Here is a 13,730-nt window from a genome sequence, read left to right on the forward strand (position 1 = left end):
CATTTGAAATATTAAATATCCACAGCTGACTTAGAAACCTACCTCCTGTGTTTATCTAATTACAAAAAATTAATATAGTAATTTCTTCATTTCCAGCAAATCAGTATTTCCTGAAGTATTGTGATACTTTCCCTGAGCTGAACAGAGCTCCACTAGGATTTTCATTTACAGACAATTTGGTAATATCTTATTACATATAAGACTTGTGCTAGGTCAGATAAAAATGTGTCTTGCATTCCTTGCTTGTCCCAGAGCTGCTGCACAATAGATATCTCAATGTGCTAAAGGCATAAGGAGTGATGAGTATGCAGTTTTAGAATTTTTTTTAGGGATATTTGAATATATCATAGCCTTTACAGAGTAACCATTTCTCCTGGGCTGGGAAAGAATTTGGGAATAGAGCTATAAAATAATTGGTATTTTTGATCCAACAATAATTCTGAATAATAAAAAAGATATCTTTTAAATAAACAGTCGTAATCTGGTGTGAGACATAATTTTATTAATTTTTAATCCTCTCAAGATTAAATTGAAGACAAATTAAGACAAACTTGTGTGGTTATATATCATCAAAATAAAATATTTCATCTTAAAAACAGAGTTTCGTTAATCCTGAATGAATTATGCAAGAAGACAGAGCAATTCACAGATCATTTTCCCGGTTTACAGAAAGTTTCGGTTGAAAAACTTGGATGAATACTATATAAAATCATATGTCTATATCACCCCAATCCACCTCATTTTCATAATAGATAAAGACATTAGAGTGAGCGCACAGGTGAGCAGTAAGCAAATCTTTTGTCTAGGATTGGGTTTTTTTGCTTACTTTTATAGAGAAGTAACAAGTGTTACTGCAGTAGGGTGCGAGGAAGAACGTTTTTGGTATTTGAACAACCGGCATTCCTTTTCCATGTGGAATAAAAATATGTGTTGTATTACAGAGCAGTTACCTTAGTCCTGATGTTCTTATGTTTCCTTCCTGTATTAAAAAAAGCAAAGAACAAGAAGCAAAATCATATACTAGGAAAAAAGATGGCAGTAACAATTTCTCACTAGGAATGCAATGTGGCCAAATAAACTTTGGTTTCCACACAGATGAGATCCGAGGTAAATGCAAAATGATTGTGTATGTGCAAATTTCCTGTAGTCCTTGAGATCAGTGTGTTTCAGAAGAGACTTTCCAGATGCTGCAGTTAAATCTTGAAAAGTTGTTCTGGAAAGTTTTCCCACATTTATGATTCAGTACAAGCTCAGCAGAACTAAGTGGGAAATTGTGGCTTTTTCTGTGCTCTCAGCACTTCGCTATACTTGTGTCTAATATGTAAAAAATGATGTTCATATGTTCATTGTGTGATATTATTCCATTGCCACTTCTTAATACACGATTCAGCTCAAGCATTTGGCTAGCTGTTCCTGAGCATGCAAACTCATGTTGTGATATAGGGAATTATTAAAATTAAACCCTCGCTTTGTAACAAGGACTTTTTAGTGCTCAAGAACAGTCGTTCCTACAAGTGTTTCAAAAGGACACCTACTTTGCAGCAACCTCTGACGTACACCAGGCGCTGCACAAGTGCGGTACTTGGAGGCCAAAGAGAGCAGCGATGTGTTTGACAGCTCTAGCTCTTTCTTGGTTTTATTTTCTTTTACTTTTAGGAATAAACTGTGCGCATATTGCATTGTGGATGAAAAATTACCAGTGATTCCCTTTGTTCTTTGCAAAGTGTCGCTCTGTCACCATCATCACACAGGATCGGGGTAAGAAATTGGAATGGAGATAGGTACTGCTGCTGTGACTTTGGCTGCTCCCTAGAGAGCTGCCAGTAACTTGGAGAGCTTGGCTCCCTCACCCTGTGCAAGCAGAGATGGGGCATGATCTACACATCCATTCCTACGTCCTCCACCCATGCCCAGCATGGTGGTGGAGAAGCAGGAGAGGTTTACCAAGAGGGTACCAGCTTCTTTGTACTGCTGCAGAGACATCTCCCATCTTCCTTGTCTCTCTGTCCCTGGTAGGAGGTCCTCCAGGTCTCATAAATGAGTGAAACCCCCTGTCTCCAGCAGCCACTGAAGGACATGTCTTCTGGAAGTGGTTTCCCTCAGCCGGGCAGGATGCCACCACCTGCCTGCACCATCTCGGTGTGGGAAATGGACCCAGTGCTGTGCCGCTGGTGTAGGAGAGGATGCACCACAGCAGGAGGGCATGGAAGGACCAAAGGAGTGAATGTCATATGCTGTTTGTGCTATTCCTTCTAGTTTTTTTCCCCATTGCCTTCTCAAGAGCAGTTAGATGTTTCAGTGCAGGATTTTGTTGCAGTAGGAATGGTCACAAGGAACTTCAGCAGAGACCTTCCCTGGTTTTTTTTGTCTTCTAAGCCACCAGGATCCCAATTTATGTGTGACTTTTTCCATAATGCACTCCAGCAGAGTTCCTTTGATCCTGCCCAGTGGAAGGATGGCCCACAGACCTCAAAATCTGTTTGCTCAGGTGTGTGTCCTTTTTTTTTTTTTTTTTTTTGCACAAACCCCTTCATTTCTCAGTCTTTTTTGTTTTTTTAAGGAGAAACATTAGTCAAGTGAATTTCCACAACAGGTTTTTTTTTGGCTCCAAGTTTAACTTTATTGTGGTGCTGCTGCTGATCCTTTTATTTTCCTGCTACAGGTTGGTTGAGACAGGTTGGAACACCTAATTTGTGCAAGCAGACAGCCCAGAAAATAAGGAAAATGCAACAGCTGGAGAAATCCAGCTCCGAAGGCTGGAATGGTTTCCTCGTGCAGATTTCTCCAAATCACGGCTAAGAAGGGGCATGTCTCGCTGAGAAAATGTGTGCCCTGTAAAATAAAAGGATTAGGAAACCACTTTATAGCTTGTGAGATTTATGGTTTCAGAACAAATGGCTGTAGTTCACTTGGCCTGCAGCTCTAAAGGAGGCCAAAACAAACTGCTTTAAAGCTTTGATTCAAAAGGAAGGCTCAGATCCCCCCTTACGTGGGTCTTTGTAAATTATGGGAATACTGGAAAGAGTCTTGTGTGTCCTGCAGCACCTCTAAGCTACCACTTTATGTTGCCTGAATGCGGTAATATTGAAAAGTAAATTTGTTCCAAATGTCCCAACGCAGTGGAAATGTCGACCTGGAAACCCAGGTGATGGAGCAGGGATTTTAAAAAAAATATATCTTGGGAAAGAGGGCAGAGGAAATGTGTGATGTGACCTTTTTTCTGTCTCTCAGAGAAATACAAGCACAAGGCATGGCATCGCCTCGCTCTGTTGAAGAGAAGAATTGAAGTTGGTTTGGGATTAGTAGAGCCAAAGAAGCTTCATTTCATCTAGATTTGTACTTCCAAGGGGAGCTCGCCTGTGTGGATTCTCTGGTGTCTGATAAAGGGTGAGCCCACATCCATCTATTTCCTATAGTGAGGGGAACTTAAGGGTCTCTGGTAGCTCTGCAGTACCTGTCTTCCTTCCCCATATTTGTATGAAATTGGCCATTTGGTTCAAAGGTACTAGTGGAAGACTTGATAAGCTCACACAAATACCCCAGCACAATTACAGGGTTTTTAAAATTCTTTTTGTTTCAGAAACTGGGCTAAAAATATCAAGTCAAAGAATAGCATATATAATGCGATGGCCTCAAGTTGCACCAAGGGAGGTTTAGATTGGACATTAGGAAAAACTTCTTCACTGAAAGAGTGGTCAGGCCTTGGAACAGGCTGCCCAGGGAAGTGGTGGAGTCCCCATCCCTGGAAGTATTTAAAAGACGTGTAGATGAGGCGCGTAGGGACATGGTTTAGTGGGCATGGTGGTGTTGGGTTGACGGTTGGACTCGATGATCTTAGAGGTCTTTTCCAACCTTAATGATTCTATGATTCTGTAAGAGCATGCAGAACTGTTAATGCCATTTGTGTCTGGCAACTTAGTCTAGTATATTCTAGCAGACAAACAGGATAATTAATTTACTTTTTTTAATTGAAAAGCCAGGTATATTAGGATTCTTGTTGCTTTTAAATGCAATACTTAGAATAGAATTGGATAACATACTAAATGTTAGATGAATAAACTTGTTTATTCTCAATAAGCAGCTCAAATTGAATTTATTCTGAAGGATTCAGTCTTCCAGCCCAGTCGCATAAGGACTCGCTCTAGCATGACCAGAACAATTCTGGCGTAGGGGTGTTTGTCCCTGCCTGATTGCTTCAGATTCGTTCTTGACACTGGGAGCCCAAAGGACTCCCGGGCTGCTGACAACATTTATCAAGCCCAGCTGCCGAGGAAGGATGCTGATTGTAGGCAGCACATAGTATGTCATGGAGAAAACATTTCCTTCTGCTATGCTTTCCAAGTCACTGAGGTCCTTCTGTGCAAACAGAGACAACGCTAAATTCCTGCTTGGCAGCCTTCAGCGTGGCCCTACGGGGTCGTCTGCCTACCACAGAGAGCCACCTGCATTTAAATATATTCACCTTCTTTGCATTAATCTAAATGTGCTCAGGAGCAGTAGGGATGTGTGAGGCAAGCCAGGAAGGAGAGCATCTGTCACTGGCAAACGCGTCCAAATTTTCTAATGAGACTGGTGATTGTGGATGCCTCAGGTTTAAGATGGTTAATTTGCAGCCCCTGCCCAAAAGGCTTTCTAGCAGTATGTTCATGGCCAGCGCCTTTGAAATCAGGTGCCATTCAAATGTCTTCTTTCATATAATTTCAGATTTCTGAGTCTTCAGCCGTTCTGAGAAATGGTGGCACTGAGAGACCATCAAAGGGACTTAAAGATGGTAATAATTGGGTTTACTGGATTAGAAATTAGAATAAGATTCTTGCTTACTCACCTTTCAGTAAGTGATTGTGTGCTTTGGTGCTTATATCTAAATATTTAGACAAATGGCCTGATTTTGAAGGTTCAGAGATGGTCTTGAATCTCCTATGCAGATAGCCTGGCTTTTTGGACTGACTTTTCCTATTATTTAAACAGTTAAAAGCAATAATTTGAGAGCTGGAATTGATGCCAAGGAGCCTTGTAGAACCTATGAGTCTCCCATTCTCTGGCCAAGCATTTCCCTCCACCTCGTGGGTTGACACTGCGAGAGCAAGTCCAATAATGATGAGAGAAGAGAAAGAAGAGGTTTCTGGGAACAGCAGCCAAGTCTGTCCTGAAGAAGTAGTTAGAGCTTGGTCTGTTGTGGATTTGAGCTCTTCAGGCTTGCACTGAAATGAAGTATCAAGTGACAAGAGCCACATTCACTGGTTCCTACATTACAGCAATAGCACAGAGAAAAAGAGATCTTCCCAGTTCTGCGAGCTAAATAGTTACTTTTAGTTTATATCTTCCCCATTCCCAAAAGAGAAGACACACTGGACAACTCGTCCATTGTTTTTTTTCTTCTGGGAAATGATGGACATCCTTGGTTCACAGCATCACCGAAATTACCATTCTCTCTAAAACTGCAGCTCGGTATCTTGCTGCAGACACTGGCCAGACCCAGCACCACAGGAAAAACTGCAAAAATCTCTTTAGGATGTATTATGAGGTGAGATACCTGAAGGAAAAGCTTTCTCCGGGCCCCTTCCTTCTGCCTAGTAGCTTGAGGTTCAGCCACACACTAAGCCATAGGTATTTATAGCCTCCCGTAAGCTTGATGTTGCTGATTACAGCTCTGGGTAGTGTTTTTATCCTTATACAGCTAGTCTTTCCTTTGAAGGGTACTGGAACTAGCCAGGACCAAGGCATGGACCCATCTACTGTCCTGAAATAGTCCAGGTTCTGTAGTTGTGCCTGTTTCCCAGCATGGTTTTGGCCATGCTCTCCAACAGTTTCCAGGGAGAGCACAGCCCTTGGGTCACTCTCAGCAGGTGGGATGGTTGAGGCCACTGAGTTGTGGTGATTATTTGGGTGTATGGAGATGTCGGCTATGCTGTGCAAATGGTCTTCCAGGCCAGAAAACAGTACCTGAATCATCTTATTTAGTAGAAGCGATGTAGCCACTAGTATTAACTCTGAACTGCAGAGACACTGGTTGTCCTCCTGTTCTTGGATTACTGCCTGCCTACAGAGAAGGACTGCTGGAGTTAGCAGGCTTGGAGACAAGGACTTGATGGGGAAGGCAGCAATGTTCAGGCTGGAAGAAGGTTGTTTTCAACAGGGTGAGTAATTAGCACTAGAGCAGGTCACTAGAAGGCATTCATCATCATGTGAAGGCTTCAGAGTTAAATGATCTGTAAGATGATGCTCCAGCTGGGTGCAGAAGTATTAGCGGAGACGGGGGGGCTGTAGCTCCCCCCAGCAATAGCCCTGCCTCACAGGTGCAAGCATGTGGACCACGGGAGAGTGAGTGCTGTTTGCCACTCTGTGTGCAGGGACCTTGTGGTCTGTGTTGCACAGGAGGTTGGGAGAGGGGACAACAGCAGCCCCTTCCAGAGGTGAACATCCCCCCCAGGCTAATTTTGGGTGATACCCCCTTGTCCCTCTGAGATAAGTGGTCCTCTCTCATCAGCACAGCCAATGCTTGGCAGGCTTTTTTTGTGTTTCCTCTTCTTCAGTTGTGCTTGGAGGTGGAGGAGACTTTCTCTACTGGATGTGACAGGTCAAAAGGAGAGGGGGAGGAATGACAGTGAGGGGACCAAGGTATTCAACAGAGCACCTATGAGCACAGCTGAAAGGTTTCAAACGATTTAAAAATAGTCTTCATAATTTGCTTAGTGGATTTGATGTGGACACTACTGGTAAAAAGTGGTGCTTTTCTTTGCAACTCAAAATGTGTTAAAATCACTGCCAAAAGAAACATCACTACCAAAAAAAAGTAACTACCAAAAAATCACTACCAAAGTTGAAAGGGTAACTCAGAAAAACCCCTTGTATTGCCTTCATTTTCCACTGAATCCTCTAAACCTGTTAATGTTTCACAGCTAGTATGGAATCCCATTGAATATCTGATCACAACTGCTTTGGAGATCCTTAACTGTCTCTTTGGCCCGACCAGCGGATGATGAGGTGTTTCAATGTTTCACTGTTTCACTTTGCAATGCCTAATTGACTTCAGAGCCTAAATTTGGTTTTCCAAACTGATTTACTCATGTAAAAGCCGGCAGCTTACTGGCTTTCAATAAGCTAAAATATTTAATGCTGCTAGTGGGTTGGGGTAGGACCACACGCATAGTTGGGTACCGCAGCCCAGGTGATGAACAGAGATTTGCTAAAAGTGGGCTGCCAGGTCTCTTGCTTTAGCTCTTGATTGCTTATGATCATGTCCTCACACTCCAATGTTCCTGCAAGTCCTTTAGGCGTGGCAGTACCGAACATTGCTGAATAACCATTAAAATCTGGGCCACAGTCTTCTCTTGCTTGAGCAACTGTCTTGCTGTCACAGCAATGATTTCCTGTCATTGGCCAAATGTCTTTCTTTAGAGGTACATGAACCCTGCAAAGTCATTATAAAAGTAAAAATTTCTAGCTAGACTGGCACTTCTGTGTTCACATCTTTCATCTTTCATCTGCAGCGTTATGTTTAATCCATTGTCTGTGACTGTAGAATAAATCCAGAGTAAGGACTAGAGGCTTTGACGAAGATAAGCCAGATTTTCACTGCAGGTAAATTGGCAGTATTACCTGCTCCACTAAGAAATTGAATTTTGCCATTGCTTTGTTACATTCTTAAAGGTTGTTTTTTTTAAACAACTGCCAAAGCTGAATAGTGGCTGGTTTGTGTCCAGTGAAGAACAGACTTGGAATAAATGGAACAGCTGCACAAAGATGTTCAACATAATAGGTAATGCGAGTCTTTAAACAAAACCCAGTGCCATCAAAGCCAAAATCCGAAAAGCTCTTAACAAAAAACATATTTGTAAGGAACAGATGGAAAAAAAATTGTTCTGAGCTGTATAACAACATCACATCAATCAGCCCAGCAGCAATGGCATACAGAAACCTTCACACATGACCAAAAAACATAACCAGAACCAGACACAATACCAATACCTCCAAACTCCTCAAAAAGCTGGAGAGAGTCAGGGTGAACAAGATCCTGGGAGGCTGCGGACAAGCAGGAAGCACAGTAGTTATAGAGGTGTTTTATCTCCATAAAACTGGGGTTTGGGAGATTTAGGAAAGCATCATTCCAATACATTTTTCAACAGATCAGTTGAAAATACAGCCTTGAGCTTTCAACCAGTACTTTTTATGTGTAGTAGAACGCCGGTGATAATCGAGCTGTCCGTGAGATGAAGCAAAGCACTCCAGTATATTCCCTTGCATATTTTTATGTTATTTTTGCCACTAGATGTCTCTGCTGACTTCACAGTGCGCCGGGTGAGCCGCTTTCCCTGGCGAACAGGAGAGACCGAGGTGGAAATCGAGCTGTGACAAAACCAGCCTGTGACTTTAGTTCCTAGGGTTTTGCTTCTGATTAATAATATCTTCTGTTTAACACAAAGATGAGAGTCTGTGAGAGGTTTCTCAGCTAGCTCCCTTTTTTCAAGTATCAGAATGGGAATAAGACACTTGCTGTCATCCATCGTTGCTCCTGTTTCAGAGCACTTGTTGCCTACTCTGACATGTTGATTCTCATCCCCTTCCCATCTCCCTGACGGTCTCTTTGCTTGTTTCCAGGGGGTTTGTTCTCCTTGGATCTCATACACACCTACGAATGCTGTGGACTAAGAGCAGCAATGCCTTGAAAGCACCCTGTGGCCAGCACAAAGGGCTGTGGGACGTTATGTAGAGCTCAGGGTGTCTGAGCAAGGCACCATTTTGATAGGTGCTAATGACAGACACGAGAATGATGGGAGGGAAGTCGTAGGGACAACTTGTATCATCAGGTGCAGATGTTGACTCCGAGCTCCGGTACTCCAAGATTTCAGGTGGCTCGAGGTTGGAAACCATGTCAGATGGTACCTAAACTGTTCAGTCCAGGAGCCAGGACTGGATAAAATTATTACAGCAGTGACTGTGTGTCCTCTGGAAGAGAGCTGGTTGTCTTCTGCTGGCTCAGAGCAAGGTGGATGGCCGTAGTGCATCCTTCGGCCATGGCTGCAGGATTGCCCCCAGTGACTGACAGCTTATACTGAGAGTAGGGGAACAGTCACAAAATGGAGGTGCTGGAGAATGTAGCAACTTTGATACTATAGTTCTTAAGATGTAAAGGGTACCCGGCTTAGAGGTTAAGCAATGTGTGCCTGAGGTAGAAGCTATGGCCCTGGCGAGTTACTCATGTTGCCCTTTATGCTACAGCAATGCTGTGCCTGAGGTTTCTGATAGCCCAAGCAAGAGCAAGCCTGGTATTTATGGTGCTTGTTTTGCACTTGTGACTTTAGCAATCCCAGGGCTGCAGTGGAGGCCACTGCCATTTGCCTGAGATTTGAAACCTGGTCCAGAACGGCTTTTTGCCATTGATGTCACTACAGGGACTAGTCCCTGCCCTGAGAGACCTTCTGCGCTCTTGGATAGACATGAGCATGCCCTGCACAGGCTTTGTGGGGGAACATGAAGTCTCAGGGTTGTAATCTCTTCACCATTACAATGAATAGATGAACTCAGCAAGACTTCAAAAAATCTTCATCACTTTTCCTTTTTGCAGCTCACCACTCTGTGTTTCCATTCATTCCTGACAAAACCGAGAAGCTTTCAACACCAAATGACACCTTCCCAATTTCACCGTGTTCCCACGACAGTTCGGGGCAGTGTCCAAGCGCGAGGAACTCCAGGGATGCTCAGAGGCGTATCTCAGGGGAGGAGCTTGGAAGAAAATATCAGAGAGTTCATGTTTTAACAGGCTACCCTCAAGATAATGGTGAGAATTAGAGAGTTTTCTCCCCTTTCCATTATTTAGCTCTGTATCGCAGTAGCAATTATCAGAAAGGAAGTGCTGCACGGGATAGGTGGGGCTTTGACAAACAACTGTACGATATAAATTCTGGGACTGGCAAATATGGTCAACATATCTTCTGAACTCACATGACAACACACTCAGTCTGAGTTTAAAACCAGTAACTGCAGGAAGCGAAGGTGGGATCCGGAGCTTGGGCTGGTCCCTGAGTCTGATATGGCATCTCCAAATAACAGACCTGAGAACGGGAGGATATGTGGCTCTCTCTTTACCTGCTCCCACTAATGGAAAAGCTGCGCCTAAACCTGATGTGTGTTTGAGTGCAAATCCCTTTTTTCCTTTCCTCATTTATTCTGTTTGCTTTCTTTGTTATTATTCGGATCAGCAGTAAACCTTGGCATAGTACTGAGTGCTGTTCTGAACTGCAAAGGGCTGCTTTCCCACCCTGTAGGTAGGTTAACACACTTAACATCTCCGTTCCTCGGTTTGACCATCTTAAAGCAGAGAATAGCAATATTGACCAAAAGAGGTTGTGACATTTAAATGCTTGACAAGTCCTGGGGGACAGAGATGACACTGAACTGCATGAGCTCCTGTGGCACACTGAAGAAGAAAAGTACTAAGGTCGTATGTGCAAATAGTGATCTGGCGTGGAGACTATATCCGGGAATCAAATAGTCAAATGTCATGCAAAAAAACCTGCCTTAAACTTGTGGTTGCATCCACTGAAATTAATGGCATTATCTGTGATTTGTCATAGAGAACTGATAATGACCGTAGCACTTAAAAGGAGTTACGTGGGGACTTGTTCCTCTATTTGAAGTCTGGATGAGTCTAGCTTAATTATCTAGTTTGATCTAATTCATCTTCCGGGTCATTGACTTTTGTTCAGCGGTTCTTACAACATGCTCCAAAACCTGTGGTGCCTGGACTACTATGATCATAGATGGAGACAGGATGTTACAGCCACAGGTATGAAGAAGCCAAATTGGCTCATTACTTCATTAAATTAGGGCAGAGAGAAGAGCTGGCACGTGAATGGGGATGTGACGCTCTCTTTTTCTAGTCCCTGTCAGCTTGTCCATCCAGTAGCTGCCGTCTCTCCCACTGACTCCAGACAGATGTTGAATAGGCTTTGTGCAGGGTAGTTGAATGCCTGGTTTATTGACAGTACCGGTTGCACAGAAAAGGCCATAAACACAATGTAAAGGGAAAAAGAGGTGGGACTGAGTTTTTTAGGTTTTTTAACGTCTTCCTTCTCTTCCTCATAAATAATATAGCTGATTAGGTTTTCATTTCAGTCTTGGTCTCTCTTTGCTTCCAGGCGACCTCCTGAGCTGAATCTGAACCCTTGATCCTCAGTCATGGGGTAAGGTCGGACCTCACTTGGCCAGTGTTCACTGACGAGGCTGTGGCACCATTGCTCTTGCAAGCAAATAAAACTCTCTGACTACATCCATACTAATAACCAGCACAGGCCATACAGCTAAATTTTATGCATGGTCCCTGGAACAGTTTTGGCCAGTCCTAAACAGTCCTGTAGTTGCACAGGCCAGTTAAGAGCTTTCCCGGTGACGAGGATGGATGTGACCAACCTGTTCTGGAAAGCAATAAAAATTAATGATAAAGGTACAGACTCTTCCATCTCATCTGGCCATCGGGCCAGGGAACGGGCCTTGGCAAAGCTCGTTTTGCTGGCATAAAGACAACTGAGGTACTTAACTGCCTGCTCTAGAAGATGTTCTGGTAAGATGAGCCGCATAGGTCGCAATGGTTCAGCTTTTTATGGGTTTGTTCAGTTCTGTTCCTTCCTGCATATGAAGTGCATTTGGGAGCTTAATCCTAAAGCTGGCAGGGGAAGAGATGGGGAGGGAGCAGAATGGGTTTCACTGGATCGCTTTTATTTGGGGCTGATGTCTCCAGCTTTGCAAGGACACCTTGCATCTCACTGCTTTGCTTGAAGCATGAAGTCAAGGAGTTTGGCAGCAGTTGAGCAATCAGTCACTCCTCTCTGCTTTAAAACTTTCCCTAATTCTTTGTTCCAGTAAGAACCACTGAATTGAAAGTGGGAGATCATATCCAGGGTGGATGCTGAAGGCAAGGATGCAGAAAAGATTTTGTGTAAAGTTTACCAGCAGCTTCTTAAATGGCTTGAAATAAGTTCCCTTGGCTGTATTTCAGTTGTTTCCCCAACTCATCCCTCCTTGTAAACTGTTTGTACAGAGGGACAGCTACATCTATACTTTGTACGTATTTTGTTCTGGTTCTGTATCACATTTTGGGTCAAACGAGAGGTGAGATTTCCAAACTGCAAGTAGCCCACATCTTTTAATAAATTGGCCTGACACGAAGAACTTCTTACCTGGTGATTCCTCGGACAGCATTTCCAAACAAAGCAGGTAAAACCCCTTTCCCTGAGCTGAATCCTCTTTCTCTAAGAGCGGTCTTTACCCCCAGGCAGCTGTAACACCACGTCAGAGCCCAGCATTCAGCTCCCACCGAACAGCAGTGCTCGTTGAAAGCAGGGAAGTACCAGGAGAAAAAGAGATGGGTAAAGGGGCTGGGGAAGACAGGGCAGAATGATAATCAGAATGGCTCCAAGCCCATTGCTGCAAACTGCATCTTCTCCCAAAAGCCTTCTTTTATGAAGGTACTGGGGGGGGAAAGTTTAAAAAATAATAGCTGTATCTAGATTTAGGATACATCAGATCTCCGAAGTATTTCTTATTCTGCTTGCACTTTACATTTGTTTTACGGTGCCAGGAACTACTCATGCCAAGAGACAGTGATATGTGGACACATTCTGTGTGACATTGTCATAAATTAATGGTGATCTTTATCGTTATCTCGCCGCAGACAAGGACTGGTGCTGGATCAATGAGGCAAAGGGAAATAATCCATGGAAACGCAATCTGCATGGCTGAACATGGATAAGGAGGAGACAGCAGGAGTGCTGGACAGGATTGACTATGCACCATAAATTAGGTATGAGGGGAAGAAGCCAGTGAGATTTTCAGACAACGTCTCCTTGTGCAGTTAGGATGGAGTTAAGCTCAAGGACTCAGCAATGCATTTGGTTGCAGAAGCAACAGAAGGATGAAGGCGAGTGGAAAAAGTTGGAGGTGCTCGTCACTGAGGACTGTGGGAGGCAGATAGGCCACGTGTACTTTGGGATTCGGGTCAACTTTAGCTATCTAAGGGCTTCAAATAAATATAGTTGACTGGACCCTCACTGTGGCCCATGGGAAAAAGTGAGGCATTTCCAGAGGGCGGTTGTAGGACTATGTTAGATAGCCAAGGTGGGGTGGGCTTGCTTAACCCCCATGATACCCCGCTCTCCCTTTTCACTGTGGTGACTATCTTGTGCTGGTGAAAACTCCCCTCCACCTCTTACAGAGGAAAAACCAGGAAAATCCAGGCATGAATGCCCAAGTGACAGCTTATAAGAGACACGGCCAACAATCAGCTGCAAGTGTGAGAAGGGTGAGAACAGGAGGCTAAAAGAAGGGCTGCGTGGGGTGCCAAACGGGAGAGATTATTTCAAGTGGATCAAAGGAAAGGAAAGCAGGACGTGATAATCTGGGACAGCCCTTCTCCAGGATGGGATCTACTGGGCTGCAAGCTTCTGCAGGGAAGCAGCAGGAGCCACAGGGACCACATCTCTTAAAGCAGGACTGGATGAAGAAATGATGCGTGTGCTCTAAGGAGCAGTCCCAGAGCAGGGGACATCAAAAGACATCTCTAGCTCTTATTTCATCATTGTTTTAGATGGAATAGTAGTTCATTTGGAGACTGTTGGGACTATTGTCAGAGTAAGGCAGTAAGCCATGGAGCAAATCCCCACCTGGCCTTACGAAAGGAGGTGACTTCACTACAGCGAATAAAGCTGGTGCAGCTTTTCTCAGGGGAGGCTGTG

The sequence above is a fragment of the Fulmarus glacialis genome, unplaced genomic scaffold (assembly GCF_000690835.1).
Source record: "Fulmarus glacialis isolate BGI_N327 unplaced genomic scaffold, ASM69083v1 scaffold40439, whole genome shotgun sequence".
NCBI lineage: Eukaryota > Metazoa > Chordata > Aves > Procellariiformes > Procellariidae > Fulmarus > Fulmarus glacialis.